The sequence below is a fragment of the Sarcophilus harrisii genome, chromosome 2 (assembly GCF_902635505.1).
Source record: "Sarcophilus harrisii chromosome 2, mSarHar1.11, whole genome shotgun sequence".
In the NCBI taxonomy this organism is placed as follows: Eukaryota; Metazoa; Chordata; class Mammalia; order Dasyuromorphia; family Dasyuridae; genus Sarcophilus; species Sarcophilus harrisii.
The window spans coordinates 259,506,549-259,526,815 of record NC_045427.1 but is presented as its reverse complement, the minus strand read 5'-3'; the positions used below and the strand labels follow the sequence as shown (position 1 = coordinate 259,526,815).

The window sequence follows — 20,267 nt, the reverse complement described above, 5'->3', positions numbered from 1 at the left end:
ACCAGTCCTTAGTTTAAGAAAATTTCATAATTAAGTAGGGTGGAGACCCTCTTCTCCTCCAATGATTTATTATCCAAAGTCCCACCAAATTCTAGTGTCATAGAATAAGCACATCATGATTTTAAAGGTGGAAGTGATCCCCCACCACATACACACACATAAAGGTGGTAAACTATACCTGAGATACAAAAATCATACCTTTGCATTTTGTCACAGGAAGCTGAAGAATTGGTATAAAATTTATATTTATATTATCTTGGTGACAGAGATAATTTCTGAATTGGCAGAAGTTGGAGTGAATGTTTGATTAGACCTGGGATTTCTGTAAGCCACTGGAGATTTTTGAACAAAGGAATGACAAAAATAGATCAAATCAATATGGAAGGTTGCAATAAAGTCAATCTTGTCTTTGAATGAGAGATGTATTTCTCTTCCTTTTTTGAAAAGATGAGAAATCTGACATAGAATATTACATATACTATCAAATTGAGTTGATATAATGATTATTTTCATTGAACTCTTCCCCTCTTAATTATTCTTTGTTCTTATGAAGTATGGGTCTCTAGGTAAGAGGGGAAGACATCAATTTGAAATGGAAAAATGAAAAATAACAATACAATTGCTTTTAATGAAGTGGGAAGATTACTACATCAGTGTTATAAAAGATGAATTGAAAGGGAGAGAATAAAGACAGGAAGATGCATTAGAAGTTTATTACAGAATTTCCAGGTCACATGACTGGCAAGATGAGGATTAGGCATTTTTACTGGTCCTTATGACCTCTTGAACCTCTCCAGAATAAGAATTATATACAAGTGGTAAAACAACTGCAGCTGTCTCCACAGGCCAAGACATCAAAAACCTTTATGAAGTAACAAAATGATTAACTAATAGCGGAGAAGACTAATTCCTTAGCAGCTCGTTTACCACTAGCCACTGTATTCTAGGAGGGCTGTGTAGCTGGGCCCATTGGGTTATGCTATGCGATCTATTGGGTAAAGTTGACCCATAAACTGGAATTGGTCAGTGGAAGATTTTCTTCTTTCTTTCATTTCTTCCTTCCTTTCCTCCTTCCCTTTCTCCCTCCCTCCTTTCCTTCCTTCCTCCTTCTTTGTATTCCTTCCTCCCTCCCTTCCTTCCTTCCTCCTTCTTTGTATTCCTTCCTCCCTCCTTTTCTCCTTTCCTTAATGTTTTTTTCTCTTCCTTCCTCCATCCCTTCCTTCCTTCCTTTCTCCCTTCCTTCCCATTTTCCCTCTTTCCTTCCTTCCCTCCTTCCCTCTTTCCCTCTTTTTTGACTTCCCTCCTTCGTTCCCTCCCTCCCTCCCTTACCTCCCTTTTCCCCTCCTTTCTTCCCTCTGTCCACATAGGGTATCATAACCTTAGCTACAGATGTTCTTAAAAACAATTTTTTCTCTTTTGCACCTCTGAACCTCCCCAAGATACCTTAGGGTTTACTGGTTAGATTTCTTTCTTAAGGAACAGACCTTAAACCAAAACCAATCTGTTTTTCATTGATCACCATTAGATCCTAGGTCTTATCACTTTTGGTCATTGTTTGGGTCCTGATAATTCAGATTGAATGTAAATAGCAATCATTTCTGCTTTGGCCAGAAACTCTGAGGGTCTTCTCCTCTCAGATTCATTCATTCATTTATTTGTTTGCTTATTTATTTAGATTTTTTTGGACTAGATGAAAGAGGAGATTCTTTGCCTCATTTACTACCTAGTCTTAATCACTGAATGGGTGTGGCTTCAGTCAAACTGAGATCTGCTGAAGAATTTAGCTTAAAAATGCCAAGGACTCCCATTTCATCTAGGGCCATCCCCAGTCATCTTGATCTGTATTTTGCCACTGGACCAAGAGGGCTCTGGAGGAAGAGTGAGACAGGTGATCTTGCACAGCCCTCCCTCACTTAAACCCAATTCACTTTCACGTCAAAACATCACTTCCCTGATGTCGTGGTCTTCTTATAGAACAAAGGACAAACAACAACAATGAAAACCAACAACATCCTTTGCAACTACTGCTGCTGGGGCAGGCTCTGCCTCAAGCACAATCCCAATGCCCCTTCACTCACTGTACCACTGTAAGGCATCAGCCAACAGAACTCAGCTGTCTTTTGTTCCTCTCCCTGGTCCCACAAAGGAGGTGGAGATACAGAAAAATGGATTTGCCCCATATGGAGCAACAGAATGGCAACATACCATGCTGTAAAAATGGTCAGTCAGAAAGGTCAAGAACAAGAGGTAACTGGGGCAAAGAGCTCGGCTCTATGTGGGGCTTCAAATAGACCTAAAATAAAGGTGCCTGGAAGCCAGCTGAGGTCATTTCTACTTCCCTAGAAGTCTCTAGAAACAGAAAATGAGAGTAATTAAAAGTTAATTCACAGTGTGGGAGGAGACTGAGAGAGTTTTGAGATCTAGACCTCAGGAGAATTTTCATAAAAGGAGGAGTTAGAAAATCAATGGAAATAATGAAAAAAATTTATAAAGGAAGGGGGTTTAGCAGTACCAAATCTTAAAGTTTATTACAAAATAGTAAATTATCAGTGGAACAGAGTAGACATACAATTTACCATTGTAAATAAACATAACAAACATATTTGACAAGTATGAAGACTTAAAATTTGGGGATCAGAATTCATCATTTGGTAAACATTGTTGGGTAAACTAGAAAGCAGCATGGCAGAAACTGAGTGTAGATAAAATCTTGCACTATTTACCAAAACAAAGTCAAAATGGATATGTGATCAAGATATAAAGAAAGATATTACAAGGAAATAGAACATATTACTTGTCAAACTTATGTATAAGCTAGGCAAACAATTTATAATAAATAAGAGATAAAAAGCAAATTTAGGTATAAAATGGATAATTTTGATTACATTAAATTAAATATTTTGTACCAAATAAAACAGTCATAATCAAGATCAGAAGGAAAGCAAAAAAATGGGGGGGGGGATTTATAGACAGTTTATCAGATAAAGTTCTCATATCTCAAATATATAAAATACACTGTTAAATTTATAAGAATATGAACAATCACCTAATTGATAAAAGATCAAATGACACAAATAAACAATTTTTCAGTGAAGAAATGAAAACAATTTATATTCATACAAAAAGCATTCTCCAAATAAATTATTAATTAAAGAAATCAAATTATAACAACCTTGTGATATAGTTTTATGCCAACAAGATTGGCTAAAAAAAATGGTAAAGTGACAATTTTGGAGAAGATATGGAAAAATGTGACAATAATCCATTATTGATGTAACTATGAATTTATCCAACCATTTTGGAAAGCAATCTGAAATTATGCCCAAAGAATTAGTAAACTATTTATATCTTTTGAACAAGTAACACTTTTACTTGTTTTATTTTCAAAAATGACTAGGGAAAAAATAAAGACTCTATGTTCTAAAATGTTTATAGAAACTCTCTTTATGGTTGCAAAGAGGTAGAAATTGTAGAGATGTCCATCAATGAGGTAATGGCTGAAAAAATTGTGGTTCTGATGGAATAGTACTGTGCTGTAAGTAATGATGAGCTCAATGATCTAAGAAAACCATGGAAAGACCTTCATGGAATAGTGAAGAGTGAAATGAGCAGAATCAATATAATACTGTATAAATTAATAACAATATTGTTTCAAGAATGACTTAAAGTAAGTTATTTTGACTATTATACATATCCCAATTAAGCATAAAGGGCATATAAAGAAAGATATAATCTTCATCTGGAGCAAGAACTGATAAATAGAAACATGTATAGAATAATTTTTACATATGTATACATATTTATATATGTATAAGTTTGTATCTAATGATAGCTATCTCTAGGGTAGGGAAGAAAAAAAGGGGGAAATATATATTTAAGAGTATTGGCAAGTTGTACATATTAGATTTGCAGTTTCATTTGGAACCATCTTTTTGTTGTACTATGTTATGGAAATGCTTGTTTTATTCCTTAAATAAAAAAGAAAATAAATGTTAAAAAATTGTACAGTGGGTAAAAGAGAGGGGGAAAACCAATGGGAATACTTAGGTTTTGATCCCATAGGACCATAATCTTGAAAGAGTTGTTGGGGAATGAATCGTGAACAAGAACCAATAAAAATATGGTCAATAAAGTAAACTTAAAGAACTTTTACTTCACACAACTAGAACCTATTTCAAATTCTCTCCTTTTCATTAAATGAATGATGCTGCTTTGAATGAATTGCTCTGGAAATGTCCCTTCAAAACAATGGAACCAGCACTCTGGTCATATTATGGAAGCCCGAATGAAAGTTAATCAGGTAATTGTGGAGCAATAGTTTATGATAAGATTCCAGTTCCAGAATTTTTAGGACTATATTTCTAATGTGGGTATTTGTTGTCTGTTAATTTAGGAAAGATAATAGCCCACAAATATGTAACTTTAATTACAAGGACATGTCTTGCTAAATGTTTTGTAGGTGCTAAATTTTTGCAACCTGCAGTATTATGTTGCACAGTTTCTATTGTTTCTTTGCTTGGTCTGTTTGCATTGATCAATATGTCTGGGCCCATTAAGGAAAACCCTTTTGTAATGTCTAGTGTTAATAACTAGTCATGCATCTCTCGCAAGCAGTCTTTTCTATATACAAATGTATATGAATCAGTCTTTTGTTTGAAATTTATTTGTTGATATATTATTGGTCAGTTCATGTGAAAATCTCTGATGGAAAGTATTTTTGCATTTGTTCTTTGAATGATCTCCAGCAAACCACTTAACCACTTTGGGCCTCAGTTTTTTTCATCTATAAAATGACAGAGTAAATGAAAATATATTATATGACTTATTTTGGGAAACACCATTATTAATAGATAGTCAAAAAGCATGAAAAGTCAGTGAAGAAAATGTATATATTAGAAATCTATACATTTATATATATATGTATATGTATATATACTATATAGATTTCATCAGTTTTAAATATTTGTCTTTTATATGTATACTTAGGTATATATTATTTGTATGTGTATATATACATATATATATATGTGTGTGTGTGTGTGTGTATGTGTATAATTACACATCTTCTTTGACTAGCAATACCACTACTAGGTCTGTATCTCAAAGAGATTAAAGAAAAGGAAAAGGACCTATATATGCAAAACTATTTATAGAAGCCCTTTTTCTTGTAGTGTAAATTTGGAAATTGAGAGGATTCCAGTCAATTGGAGAATGACTGAAAAAAAATCATACTATATGATAGTAAAGGAATACTTAAAGCACTTTAAGTTTTATAAAGTGCTTTATATATTCCCCCCCCAAAAAATTTATGTCTAATATAATAATCATAAAGACAGCATCAAATTAGCATGCTCCTAATTGAGGGCATCAATATTCTAGCAGTTTTATCTTTTTCCCTTACAGAGATGTTTTAAAGAAAAAAATTCTTGGAAAAGATTAAACAGGGAATCAAGAGACCTGATTTCTAGTTCTAGCTCTAACATTCTGTCTCTGTCTTTGTCTTTGTCTTTGTCTCTGTCCTTATCTGTCTTTGTCTCTCTCTCTCTCTGTCGCTCTCTCTCTGTCTTTCTGTCTTTCTTTATCTCTGTCTCTGTCTCTCTATATTTCTGTGTCTCTGTTTCTGTCTCTGTCTCTCTGCCTCTCTGTCTCTCTTTGTCTGTCTATATCTTCTGTCTCTGTCTCTCAGCATGGCAATGTCATTAAATTCCTCAACAATGTACAATTTCCTCCTTTGTAAAATGAAAGACTATACACTATAACACTATAATTCCTAAACTCAAAGAAGTCATCCTTTCTGATGCCATTTCTTTTTGATATTGCAAGCATCTGGCATTGCCTTTGACAATACCAAGGCAGAACATACTTATTGCCTTGTAGATATTTCCCTATAACATATTTGTATTTAGAGGTTAAAAAAAAAAAACAAAAAACAAAAAAAAAAAAACCTTGGGTCCAAAACCTCATTAATTGGTACCCTGGCTTTATAGGGCTACTTCATTCTTCTGTTGTTTTATTAGTCTGAGGGCAATATTTTTCCCTGAAGTTCTGGACAGTCTAACCTGCTTATGTTTAGCTTTTAGCTAAACACCAGACCTGCTTTTATAGGTTTGCCAGTCTTGACTGATTACTTAAAGGGTTTGCAGTAAGCTTCCACCTGGAAAAGGAGGGAAGAAAGGAAAGGGACTAAGCATTTTATCCCTGCTAAATGCCAAGTACTATGCTAAATACTTTTTACCGTACTTTTTAATCTCATCTGATCCTTAACCTTGTAAGGTTGTAGTTATTATTATCCCCATTTTACAGTTGTGGAAACTAAAGCAAAAAAAGTTTAAGTGACTTGCTCAGTCTCATGCAGCTAATATGTATCTGAGATTGGATTTTAACATAGGTCTTCCTGATTCCAAGCAAAGCACTCTTTTACTGAATTATCAGTTGCTTCAAAAACCACTTGAGTTTGAAGTTAGTTCCCAGATTTGTTTGTTTCTGTATTTATTCGTTTACTTTTGATATTTTAAAGCAAGTAGTTCAGTAAATATAAACTGACAAGTCAAAAGATGTGGGTTCAAATTCTCCCTATGACTTTTGCTACCTTTTTTTTTTGACCTTGATAACACTCTAGATCAAAGTTTCCTCATTTATGAAATGAAAGGAAGTGGAAGGTGACTTCTTAGCTCTGTTCTATATCTAAGATTCTAGGAAGATAATCTGAGATTTAATTCCAATGGAGTTTTTCCCTGAAGGCTGGAAGGAAGGAGCAATGACATCTGGAATCACAGAGTTAGAAATGAGAGGGATTTCAGAGGTCATCTAGAAGGTCAACGTTATTACATTCTCAGTTCTGCTCTGATATTTTTGAATGAGTGGAACCTGAACAAACTAAAGAGGTTGAAAAACAAAAGATTTTCCCAGTCATTCTGGGAAATGCTTAAGTGAGGTGGGTCAATTTCCTATTGTTATTTGAACTGTTAAACAGAGATTAATTTAACACTATTTGCCTCAGTTTCCTCATCTGTAAAATGAGCTGGAAAAGAAAATGGAAAAACAATCTAGTATCTCTGCCAAAAACAAACAAACAAAAAACCCAAGTTGAATTACAAAGAGCTAGACTGAACTACTGAATACTTAAACCATATATATATTTTGGCTGAGGGAATTGGGGTTAAGTGACTTGCCCAGGGTCACACATCTAGGGTGTCTTAAGTGTCTGAGGCCAGATTTTAACTTAGGTCCTCCTGACTCCAGACCTGGTGCTCTAACCACTTTGCCACCTAGCTGCCTCCTCCTCTCCCACCCCCCCAAAATTATTTTTTTATGTGTAGGTTCTCCTCATTAGAATGTGAGCACCTTGAGGCTGTCTTGTTTTTACAGTTGAAACCCAACAATGCTTTGTATAAGGTAAGCTCTCAATAAGTGCCCATTCATACTTGAGATTGTAAATTCATTAAATTTTTAGATATGAAAGACCTCTGAGATCATCTAATTCTACCTCAACGAGTTCATAGAATTATATAGAAGGGACCTGTGAGGTCAGTTAGTTCAAAACCTTCCTTTTACAGATGAGTAAAGAGAGACCTAGATGGGTTAATTGACTTACCCAAATCTTTACAGTCTTCACAGCAATAAATGGCACAGTGTAGATTTGAATCTACATCATTTGACTACACCCTCCCTCCCCTTCTCATTGTACAGATTAAGGAAATTGAAGTGCAAAGTATTTCCTCCAAAGTTATACAAAAAATTAATGATTGAGTCAGCACTGGAATTCAGAGTTCCTGATTTCCTGCTCAATTGTTTTTTTCATTATACCATTATGCTTCCTAGAGGAGTAGTGGTTGGGTACTTTTGCAGGGACAGTTTTTGAGAATTATTGGTCAGAGACATGTTAATATACCTTGATCACTCCCTTCTCAAAGAAAATAATGCTAATCTCTCTTAAATGTCATCCAGATCAAAGTCACTTGGATGTATCATCTGATAGCAATAAAACTGGTTTGCAGCTGGGCTTCATTAGAAAATCAAAGGGGTTGGGGAATGGGATTTAACAAGTCAACTAATGGAATGGACTAAATTCCTGTGGCTCTTAATATTTACAGTACACTTGAGAGACTATTGACTTTCTCCTTACAAAGACCATCTGCCTGTTTTATTTACAAAGAAAAAGCACAGGCAATTTTCCAGAGGATAAAAATGGAAATGGAATAGAAGAAATAATTAATATATATGCATATATATTATATTTTAAAGTATGTAAAGTGTTTTCTTCTCTGCAGTTCCATGAGGTAGGAATTATAAAAGTTATAATGCTCATTTTATAGGTGAGAAAAGTAAACTGAGTTAAATTGAGAGATTAAATGAACTACCTAGAGTCACACAGTGAACATGAGAACCATAACTCAAACTCAAGATTATCCTAGTCACAAGCCCAGTGCTTCATGAAATCTGTCATTTGGCAACTCTTCACATCTCAGTATTTTTTGTGTACTCATTTTTGAAGATATTTTCATACATATCATTAAATTCTATTCCCTCTAAATATACAAATTCTACTGCTCTTCTTCGAGGACTAAATGCTTTTTTTTTTTTTTTTAAATATGCATGCAACTTTAATGTCTTGTAGTATTACTAGGATGCTATGTTATGCCAAGGGACTATGTAATTGCTGAAACTGTTTAATAACCAAGTCTTAAAGTTCTTTGAAATCTATCCAAGACAGTCCTCTTTCATTAAAAAAAAAAAAAAAAAAAAAATCCTTAAGTTATTAGATCACAAAATAGGCAAATTGACAATGCTGTTTATATTTACTTGTTCACTGATATCCTCCAGTTGTTAGGATATTTGTGGCTGTAGCAATATGAAGACAACCATTTGAAATACCAAAAAAACCCTTGTAGATTAATTTTGTTTTTCATGTTCCAACCAGTTGGGTGGTGGTACTCTATTTGGTTGGCTTGATTTTTCCCCCATTGAATTGACTAGGTTTTCATTGAATGAATTGATGTAACTGATTGTTCGTCAGTGCATATAACAACTTAAATCACTGTTATGTCTGCAACTGTATTGCCTATCTCAGAATAAGACTTCTCAGAAGATAATCTATGTATGTTCCTTAAACCATTGTGGAAAACAGCCAAGATCAAGCCACCTGAAGGTATGTTTAAATAATTGATCAAAATCATTTTCAATATTTGATTCTCATATCACCTTTATTTTCAGTTATGTCGTACCTCTTGCCTCCCTTACCCAGTGACTATTCCTTATAACAAATAATCAAAAAGATTTGCTACCCTTTTGTCCACCATGCTCAAAAAACTTTCACTTTTTCCTCTCATCCTTGCTCACTATCATCCTGTCTATATCTTTTCTGCCCTTTGTAGCTAAGTTTCTCGAAAGGGATGTCTACAATAGGTGCTTCCATGTTCTTTCCTCTCCTTCTCTTAATTCCTTTTTTGACTTCCAAACTTATCATTTCACTGAAATTACTGTCTTCAAAATTAACTAATGATCTCTCAATTGTCCTATCCAATGGTTTTTTTCTCAGTCTTCATTTTCTTTAACATCACTGAAACTTTTGACATAGTTAATCAGTCTCTCTTTTCATGATACTCTCTTCTCTCTAAAGTTTCAAGACAACTTTCTTGTTTCTCCTACTTATGTGAAACACTCCTCTCTCTCCTTTGCTAGATTCTCTTACATATTAAACTATTTAAAGACAGAAGTCCCCCAGGATTTTATTCCCTTTTTCTTTTCCTTTTATATTACCCCACTTGATGATTTCATCAGCTTCAGTGGATTTAATTACCATATCTATGCCACCATCTATCCTTTCCCAATCTCTCTGCTGACTTCTAATTTCACATCTCCAACCTCTTTCAGACATCCCAAACTGGATATTAAACTTACTATGTACAAAATAAAACTCCTCCTAAACTCTCCCCCTTTCTACCTTCCCTCTTATAGTAGAAGGTAACACAATCCTCCCAGTCCCTCAGATTTACAACATATGAGTCATCCTCTACTTCTCACTGTCTCTCACTTCCTTCCCCCTATATCCAAGCTTTTGCCAAGGTCTATCGATTTCACTTTTGCAATATCTTTGGAATATACCCCTTCACTTCTCTGACACTGCAGTCACTCTAATGAAGGTTCTTATCAGCTCATGTCCTCATTACTGCAATAGCCTGCTAATGGATCTGCCTGTCTCAAATTTCTCCCCACTTCAGTTAATTATCTATTTAGCAATCAAAGTGATTTTCCTAAAATACAGATCTGATCAAGTCACAAATACCTCCCACATGATGCCATCTTTCCCTACTCAAAAAATTCCAATGACTTCCTATTACTTCCAGGAGTGAATGCAAAATTCTCTATTTGACATTCAAAGATCTTTATAACATAGCTCTCTCCTATGTTTTCAAGTCTTCTTATACCTTAACACAAGCCCTTCACTCCAATGACACTGACTTTCTGGCTGTGTGAAAAAGAAGACACTTCATCTCTAGACTCTATGCATTCTGTCCCCTCGTGTTATCCTTCTTCTGCTCCAACTACTGACCTTAAATTCCATTTTGACTCTTCCTTCTCCATTATTCCCAAAAACCCGATCAGTTGTCATGTCTTATTGTTCTACATTCATAATATATATTTGCATCTAATTTCTTCTCCACACTTAATGGGCTACTACCATGGTTGATGCCTTTATCATCTTTTGAGTGGCTTATTACAATAGTCACTTGTTAGGTCTGTGTTTTTCCAGACTTTTTTCCCTCCATTTTATTTTTCATATGGTCATCAAAATAATCTTCCTTGAGGCATAGCTCAAACTAGGTCATATATCTCCTCAAGAGTATTCAAAGTCTCCCTTGCTTCCTCTGAATAAAATAAAAACTCTTAGCATTTAGAGAACTCAATGTTAAGACTCAGGTTTATCCTTCTAGACATTTCACATTATTCTCTTTCGGGCAACTTATCTGTTGCCACATTCAATGGCTTTTTCTCTTCAGTCAACTGATCTACCTACTCTTCCTCAAACTTGACATCCTTTTCTCCTACTTCTGGACCTTTGTAAAAGCCATTTTCCAGATCTGGCAGGTATTCATTCTTCTTGTTTGCTTGTGAGAATCTTTAACTTCTTTCAAGATTCAGCTGTGTACTAGCTCCTACCAGAAATTTTCTATGATTCTTTTCAAATCATCTTGTTTTTACTTTTCTGTTTGCATGCTGTGTTCTAATAGAATGTAAGTTCCTTGAGGGCAAGGACTATTTCATTTTTGTCTGAATGTCCACTGCTAAAGACAGTGCTTTACATACATTAGTTAATTATATTACCCATCTTTATATTCCCAGACCTCAAGATTAGCATAATGCTCTAAAAATAGAAGACAGTTAGTAAATATTTGTTGAATTGTATTTATTTGCTTATTTAGTGGTAGAAATAAAATTAGAAACTAGGTCTTCTAATTCTTACCCCATGATCTGCCCACCATGCTTTTCAAAGTATGTATTCCATCCCCCCTGCTTTTTAATTTGTTTGAATAAAACAATTCCATCCCAATCATCACAGCCTTACAATTTCATTTACAAACAGTAGTTATTAGATGCAGCTGCCTATTGGAATGTAGACAGTGAATGAACAGTTGTATTCACCTATTTTGTCCAAAGAATTTTGAATCCTAGTCCATTTGAAACATAATATGGAAAAAAATTATGAAATTGGATACCCAGACCTGTATTAATTCTATTTTAAGGTCAGTGAATTAAACCACAAGAGGAAATGCCAAAGTCTCAGCTCCAAACAAGCTAATTGGTTCACATTTCAAGTCCTACATATGGAGGTGGGAATTTAGTGCCCTGTCTAGCAATCCCAAATGCCCTCATGTCCCTCCCAGGTTCATTTGAAACTGACTTAGACTATGGCTCATCCAAACACATATTAAAATGTTTGGAAAGAGCTTGGTTTTTTTCAACCATCTTCCACTGTCATAGGCAACCAAGGAGTACAACATAGTCATTCATTGCTAGTGTCTACATGATGCCATGGCAACTGGTCAAAACAACGAGTTGGCTTAGGGAAAACAAGATCAATCCAGTTGGTTGGTTGACTTTAATGCTCTAATGAGTCCAGAGGACATATTTGATATCTATTTATTTGAGTCCTATCCTTGTTTGTCTTTTTTTTTTCCTAAATGAAGGTCAATATCTCCTTCTTCCATTATTTCTTCTACAACAGCTCCTGCTTGCAATGATCACAAGTAATCTAAATTCCTATAGCACCATGTTCATCTCATAGCAAATGCTGCATCAGGGATACTTAATTGTTTTAAACAATATTTTTATATTTGTATATCAATACAATTGATTTCCTTTGTGATCCTATCAATTGCATTTCATTCATTTGAAAGAATTTTTCAGAGAAGGGAGCCGTAGCTTTCACCATATTAACAAAAAGTTCCATAACACAAAAAAGTATTCACTAAGGCTCTACTAAGACCAAACATTGTGCTCAGCACTGGGAATGCATTCACAAGTATGAAATGCTTTCTGTCTTTAGGGAAGGCAAGCGATTCTATCAAAGTATTTAATATGTTCAATCAATACTTGTCATCATTAAGGAATTGAAAATTTAGTGCATGTCCATCAGTTGGGGAATAGCTGAATAAATTATGGTATATGATTATAATGGTATATTAATGTTCTATAAGAAAAGATAAGCAGGCTGATTTCAGAAAATCCTGGAAAGACTTACATGAACTAATGCTAAATGAAGTGAGCAGAACCAAGAGAATATTTTACACAGCAAAAATATGATTATGTAATATTCAACTGTCATGGACTGGGCTCTTCTAAACAGGTGATTCGAGGCAGTTCCAATAGACTTGTGATGAAAGGGAGAAAGAAGTATGGAGACTGAATTTGAATCATATATTATGATTCAATATCATATATTATGATATCAATATCATATATTATGATTTGAATCATATATTATGATTATAATCATATATATCATATAATATTTTCACTTTTTTTGTTGTGGTGGTGGTTTGTTTGTTTGTTTGTTTTTTCCCCTTTTGATATGTTTCTTCTTGTGAATCACGACAAATATGGAAATATGTTTAGAAGAATTACATATTTGACCTGTATTAGATTGCTTACTGTCTTGGAGAGGAGGGTGGGGTCAAAGAGGGTGAAAAATTTTGAACCCAAGATGTGCAAAGGTGAATGTTGAAAATTATCTTTGCAAGTATTTGGAAAAATGACATTAAAATTAAAAAGTACTTGTCACAATTGTTCCTTTTCTGATTGCTTCAGTTAGATTTAATATTAGAGATTTTTTGACTTCTACAATATGCCATGATTTCCTCTGTTTAGTGAAAGATAGGTAACAAGAGGAATCAGAAAGAACCAAAAAGGAGAAGACAGGGATATAAAGGAAGTAAAAGCCATTCCAAAAGAGGAAAGAAATGAACATCAGGAGTGATATTTGTCATTTGGGATTGCTTTTACTAATAAGATTAGGGAAGAAAGAAGGAAATAAGCATTTATATTGCTTACTTACTGTGTGCCAAGCACTGTACTAAGTACTTTTAAATAAATATTATCTCATTTGGGCCTCACCATCATGAGAAGGACGTATTATTATTATCCTAATTGTATCCTGGGGAAACTGAAGCAAATAGAAATGACCTGGTATCACACAGTTTATAAAACATTTGATACTAGACTTGAATTCAAATCTTCTTGATTCCATCTGCAGCATTTTATCCACTGAGCTACCAAGTTTTTCATTTAACATCTTTACCAAAAAAGGGCTCTAAATAGTAGAATTAAACCCCCTGTCCTGATTGGTGATGGCTTTAGACTCCATCGATAATGGTTCTTTCAGATACCATTCTTCTCCCCAGTAAGGGTTCTTAATTAATTGTGTGTGTGTGTGTGTGTGTGTGTGTGTGTGTGTGTGTGTGTGTGTATGTGTGTGTGAAAGAAAGAGAGACAGAGAGAGAGAGAGAGACAGAGACAGAGACAGAGACAGAGAGAGAGAGAGATTCTTTGACAGGTGAAGCTATGGATCATTTCTCAGAAATATTTTTTAAAAATTCACAATTGAAGAAAATGCTAAATTTTAGTAAGAAGTTAGTGAAAATAAAGTTTTTCCCCATTATGTTCACACACTCGATGAAATCTATCCCAGATCCATGAACTCTCTAGGTTAAGAATACCAGTATCTCTGTACCTTGAGGCTGTGATTTAAGATTCATGGATAGAATATTTCTACCAATTCTGTCATGGACACATTGGGAATGTTGTATACTAAATTCTGTGTAATGTCCTGCAACTCTTGCTTTTATCAGTTCATTAGGTGATACTGCTGTTCAGTAATTTATGGTTTCTCCACAAACCAGAGATTTCCTGACCAGTGTATTCTTTCTGTTTATCAAGAATCAATGGGAATGAAATAATAGTACCATAGATTTTGAGGTGGAATATACCTTAAAGACCATGAAGTCCAATCATTTCTTTTTATAGATGAGGGAACTGAGGCACATAATTGTTAAATGACTTGCCACAAGTTATTAGCTAGTGTCTAAGGATGAGATGTGAACACAGATTTTCTTGGCTTTAAGTCTCATGACCTCTTCACTCTGCTACACTAAGAAAGGATCCAGGAAGTACAATTGAAGATCTGAATGAATCAGATATAACAAATATAGGGGGGAATAAATGTTTTACTCTATGTCATGGAATGAAAAAGGTAACTCTAGTAGATTTTATTCAGTATTACTTCTCACATCTATGAGATGATCCAGGAGACAATTTATCAGATGTAGAATGAGTCCTAACATACTTTGCTTTGTTGTAATTAAACCTTATTGATTCAAACACCACTTTCTCATTATGTAGATTCCTCTTTCCAAACTGAACAATTCTTTTCTATATGACTAAAGTCATAGAAGAAGTCAGAACAAAACTGAGGCATAGATGATGATGGTATGGTATATGAAACAAAAAAATGAGGTGATTTTGGATATATCATGAGGCATTTCTATAGATTATGGCATATGAAGGTATGCACTGAGGTGAAGTTATTGTTTGGGTTTTTCATTTTTAATCTTTATCTTTCAATCAATCTATAAGAATTTATAAAATTCTTACTAAAAATCTTGTTCACACCTTCCCACAAATACATGCAACATTCATGGGAAAATATGCTTAAACATATATTAAACATTTATTTTATATATATATATATATAGAGAGAGAGAGAGAGAGAGAATTTATAACACATTATATAATATATATATATATATATAATATAAATATATCAACATTAACTCACATTACCTGCTCTGAAAGTCCTTCTCTTTGTATGGAGGCCTCATGTCAAATCCTTCTGTTGTTTGTATTTTATTTTCAAAGAGATCCAGAGAAATCACAAGTGTGATATCTTGACTGCACATGAATTGGATTTTAATAAGACAGAGTGTACAAAGTCTGTTTATACTTTTGGTGTGTTTAATGTTTAGGTTTTGATGGCTTAGAATGAGTGCAAATAACAAATGTTTTCTGTTCTGGCCAGAAGTTCTGAAGATCTTTCTCTCCCAGATTGATATATTTGGATAGCAAATTGGGCTATTTTCTTTTTAAATACTTATCTAGCCTTTAGTCAATGAATTGGTCAGACAAATTAAGAACAGTGAAAGACCTTAAGTTAGAAAGGCCGAGGTCAGCCACTATGGTCACTTACTAGTTGTCTTGGCCTTTGTCTTTCTGCTGGCCTCTGATGACTCTGAAGGACGGTGAAGACTATACATCTCTGATTCATTCAAATTCACTTCACTCACAAGGCAAAACATAACACTCATGATGTCATTGGTCCTGCTAATGCAAAGAAAGACAAAAACAGTGCCTACCCTCAAGGAATTCAATATGGTAATGGGGAGGCAATTTGTATATAAGCAGGCGCACACAAGATTCACAGAGAGGAGATGGAAAGTTAATATGAGAGTGAAAAGCCACAGCTTCTAAGAAGACTAAGAGAAACCTCCTATTTAAAGTGCAGTTAATCTGTCTTGTAAAAGACATAAGCAATTTAAATAGGTAGAGATGAAGAAGTGCAATTTCACATGAAGAATGGGAGGTACAAAGAAATAAGTAGTAGAGTTCCATGTTGAGAAACAAGTAGGTCAGTATAACTCTCAGAGTGTGGGAGCATAGTAAAGATTAAAAAAGAAAAGTAAGAGGCCAGTTTTTGGAGAGCTTAGAATGCCAAGCAAATAACTCAGAGGCAATATGTGGCTATTAGTGTTCATTGACCAGTTTTGCCTTCTGTTCATAAAGTCCTTTTGAGAGATATGGGATCCTTCAGAAGTAGCATCTCAGCATAGAGGAATAAGAACTATATTTAGTCAGAGGAACTATGTTCAAATCCTGTCTCCACAATTTGCCAGGAAAGACTGAGGGTCTTTCCCTTCCAGATTGGATTTTTTTTTTTTTTTTTTTGTAACTAGATAAAAGAGCCCATTCTTTGCTTCATTTCTTACCTAATCTTAAACACTAAATGTATGTTGCTTCAGTCAAACCAAGGCCTATTAGATACCTTAGCTTAAAAAGGTCAATGCTTCCCACTCTAGGGCCATCTCCAGTTGTGCTGATCTATATCTTACCAACGGACTCAGATGACTGGAGGAGAAAGTGAGGAAGGTGATCGTGCACAGCCTTCCTCCCTTAATCCATATCACTTGCATGCCATGCTATCATCTGTCTGATGTCCTGGTCCTCTGAGAATAAAGGGCAAACAACATCAAGAAGGAACAGGAGGCCCCTAGAGATCGACTCAAGGCCACACAACCAGTAGGCAACCCAATCAAGATTTTAACCCTGGCTCTTGACCTTTGAGTACAGCACCCCCTCCACTGGTTGTTGTAAGAATCATATGATATATTTTTTTGTAAAGAATTATTTTAAAGAACTAATGTAAATGTTATTTTCCTGTTGCATTTTTTAAACTCAAATTATATTTGCTTTCTCAACAAGAAAATTAGTCTTTTAAGATTATAAACTCACTTCCCAGAGGACACTATTGCTTCTGTTACCTCCTCTTTATGGAAACCTGTTTAAAGATGGAAAGAGAAAAAGAGAGTACTCATATTATAGAAAGTGACTCTGCAATTAACAATCAAAAATTTGTTTATTTCAATAATCAGAAAAATGCTATTGAAGCTCCTGCATTTGAGGAAGAGTCATTATTTGCTCATGATTAGGGCAATCAGGGAAGAGGAATGTATTTCCTTCCTTGTGAGAAGAGTGGAATCTAGCCTGGGATTCATGCAACTGTAAATCAGAAGACCAGGTTGGACTAGGACCAGGGTTTCTTCAGAGTATTATCCATGGGTCAAAGATATGTAGCAAAATCAAAAACAGCGAGATTCAGGAAGAGATATTAGGGTTGGCTTCCTCTTTGAGATTACCTTCCCTTCACACTGTATCTCTCTTATATATACTTAGATGTCTCTCCTTTCAAAATGTGACCTCTGAGGAAAGGGTGCTTCTGCCTCTCTGTCTTATTTCCTGCTCAGCACAGAGAAATTCAGTAAATACTTATGAACTGACTGGTTTGACTCAACCATCTTACCAAAGAGTCAGTATTTTTTGATTGATGCATGTACTTCCCACCCACACCCCTCTTTTTCTATTGTCTGGATAGACTATACAATGTCCTGATTTAGCTGTGCTGTTCTGACTGTGGGTTGAACAACAGATCCAGTTATTCTGTGAGAGGAAGGAAATAGGGAAGTTCGCATGAGACGTATACTGCAAGGCAAAACTATAAACAAAAAATGCTGTTTGAATATATTGGTGAAAAATAATTAGAGAAAGCTGCAGAACTCATGACTCCCAAAAGACTGGTGATGAGCTTGCCATGCACTTCTTAACAGGTAGGGGGTGAACTTGAAGTACAAAATGAAACACAGACTTTTCAGATGTGGCCAATGTGTTGATTTGGTGTGTTTGACTATGAGAAGAAGGGGGAGGGAACAGTTTTTAGTAGGTAATTTATGTAAAAAAATCAAGATTTCAACACAGCATCCAAACATAAAGACAAGTTCAAAACACAGAGTATTTTTAATCTTGAATTTAATATGCACTTAAAATTATTATATGTAACATGTTCATCATATATAATCTTTTTTGTTTTTCTTTCTATATTTAAATACTCATCCTTTCTGATTGTTTTTAAGTTCATAAGATTAAAAATAACTGATAAGGAGGGGAAAGACTATTCTTAGAAGGCTAGAATATGGGTGAAATCTGAATTGAGAAATACTGCCCAAAATATTTTAAGCAAGTATTCCAGCATTAAGTATATTTTAACTAGTTAGCTTGACATTTGTAACAATGAGAGAGTATCAGTAATTTATATATAGTATAATGACTAGAAATAGATCTGAATAAGAAATGATGAGAGATAGTTTCAGTAAAACATGGCAAGACCTATATGACCTGATACAAAGTGAAGTAAGAAAAATCTGGAGATCACTATGCACAGTAATATCAATGTTATAATAATGTTCAACTGTGAAAGATTAACTGCTCTGATAAATATAATGATCCAAAATGATTTCAAAAAACTCATGATAAAAAAGTACTACCCATCCTCAGAGAAAGAACTGATGAACTCTGAATACAAATTGCACTTTATTTTTCCTTTTTAAAAAAAATATGACTAATATATAAATATGCTTTGTGTGTTATCACATGTATAATTGATGTCATATTGTTTGTCTTTTCAGGAAATGAGAAAAGGAATAGGACAATAAGAGAATTTAGAACTCGAAAAAGAAAAGAATGCAAAAATAAATAAATTATAAATTAAAATAGTTTAAGAAAAGAAGGGAAGGAATAAAAAAAGAAAAAGAAAAAAGAAAAGAAGGAAAAGAAGGAAAGAAAGAAAAAAACATTTGAGCTATTATCTAGAAGGAGGGATCAATTAGCCAGGCACAATGTAGCTAGAAATATGAATAAAAATGATGGTTGTTGGGGAAGCTGGATATGGGGGCATGCAGTATATATGAGAAATTGTGGTTTTTATCATTGGAAACAATTCAAGATTGAAGACCAAGGATCCTATATGTTTACTAGAGTTTCCTGTTCTATGCTTCCTATGAACAGGTATTTTTTCCCCTGAGAGTTATCCTTGACTCCTCACTGTCTCTCACCCTCAGTATCCAATCTGTTGCCCATCACTGTTATTTCACCTTTGCAATAACTCTTGATTACACTCCTTTCTTCCTCTGACATTGTTACCCCTTTAGTGTAGACTTTTATCACCTCATGCTTGGACTATTGCAATATTTTTCTGGTGAATCTACCTGTCTCAAGAATCTTTCCACTCTAATCTATCCTCCATTCAGCATCAAAGTGACTTTCCTAAAACATCAGTCTGACTACCTTTGCATTCGATAAATTTCAGTGGTTCCCTCTCACCTCCAGAATATATATATATATATATATATATATATATACACACACACACATAAATGTGTGTGTAAAGATAAAAGACATAGATATATGTCTATATCTATGTCGTTTATCTTTATCTTTATTATCTTTACATACTCCACATACCATACTCCTCTTCACATTGTCTTCCCTCCCAGTGACACTAGCATCCTTGATGTTTCACAAATAAGATACTCTATCAGGGTCCCAGGCATTTTCTCTGATTTTTCCATGTGTTTGGAATGCTCTCTTACCTCATCTCTGCTTCATGGCTTTCTTGGCTTCCTTTAAGTTCCAACTGAAATCTCATATTTTACAGAAAGCCTTTCCCAACCCATATCAATTCTAGTGCCTTCCCTTTATTTATTATTTCCTATTTATCCTGAATATAATCTATTTCCACATATTTGTTAGTTGTCTCCCCCATTAGATTGTGAGTTCTTTGAGGGCAGGGACTATTTTTTGCCTCTTTATTTCCCCAGTGCTGAGCAGAGCACCTGACAATTAGTAGATACAATAAATGTTTGTTGACTGACTGCTTGGATTCACCTTGATGGATTCCATACCAGGAAGAGGAGTCTTGTTCACGTGTCCCTTGGAGAAGAGAGACCTCTGGTGGGGGTACTAAGTGGATCTGTATTTGACAATAAGAAACAAATAGAAATCTGGCGTGAATGGGTCAGATTGTCCTAGGAGGTAGTTCTGCTTGCTTTATCTTTTCTGAGTGAACACAGAGGATTGTCACAAACGTTTTGAATATTTAACAAGTA

General features: G+C 34.6%; 1 pseudogene; it reads right to left on the bottom strand.

Annotated features, from left to right (window-relative positions):
- LOC100923820 overlaps positions 1 to 19,296 on the bottom strand; it is a 119,152-nt pseudogene extending 99,856 nt beyond the window's left edge.
- Positions 19,297 to 20,267: the final 971 nt, after the last annotated feature.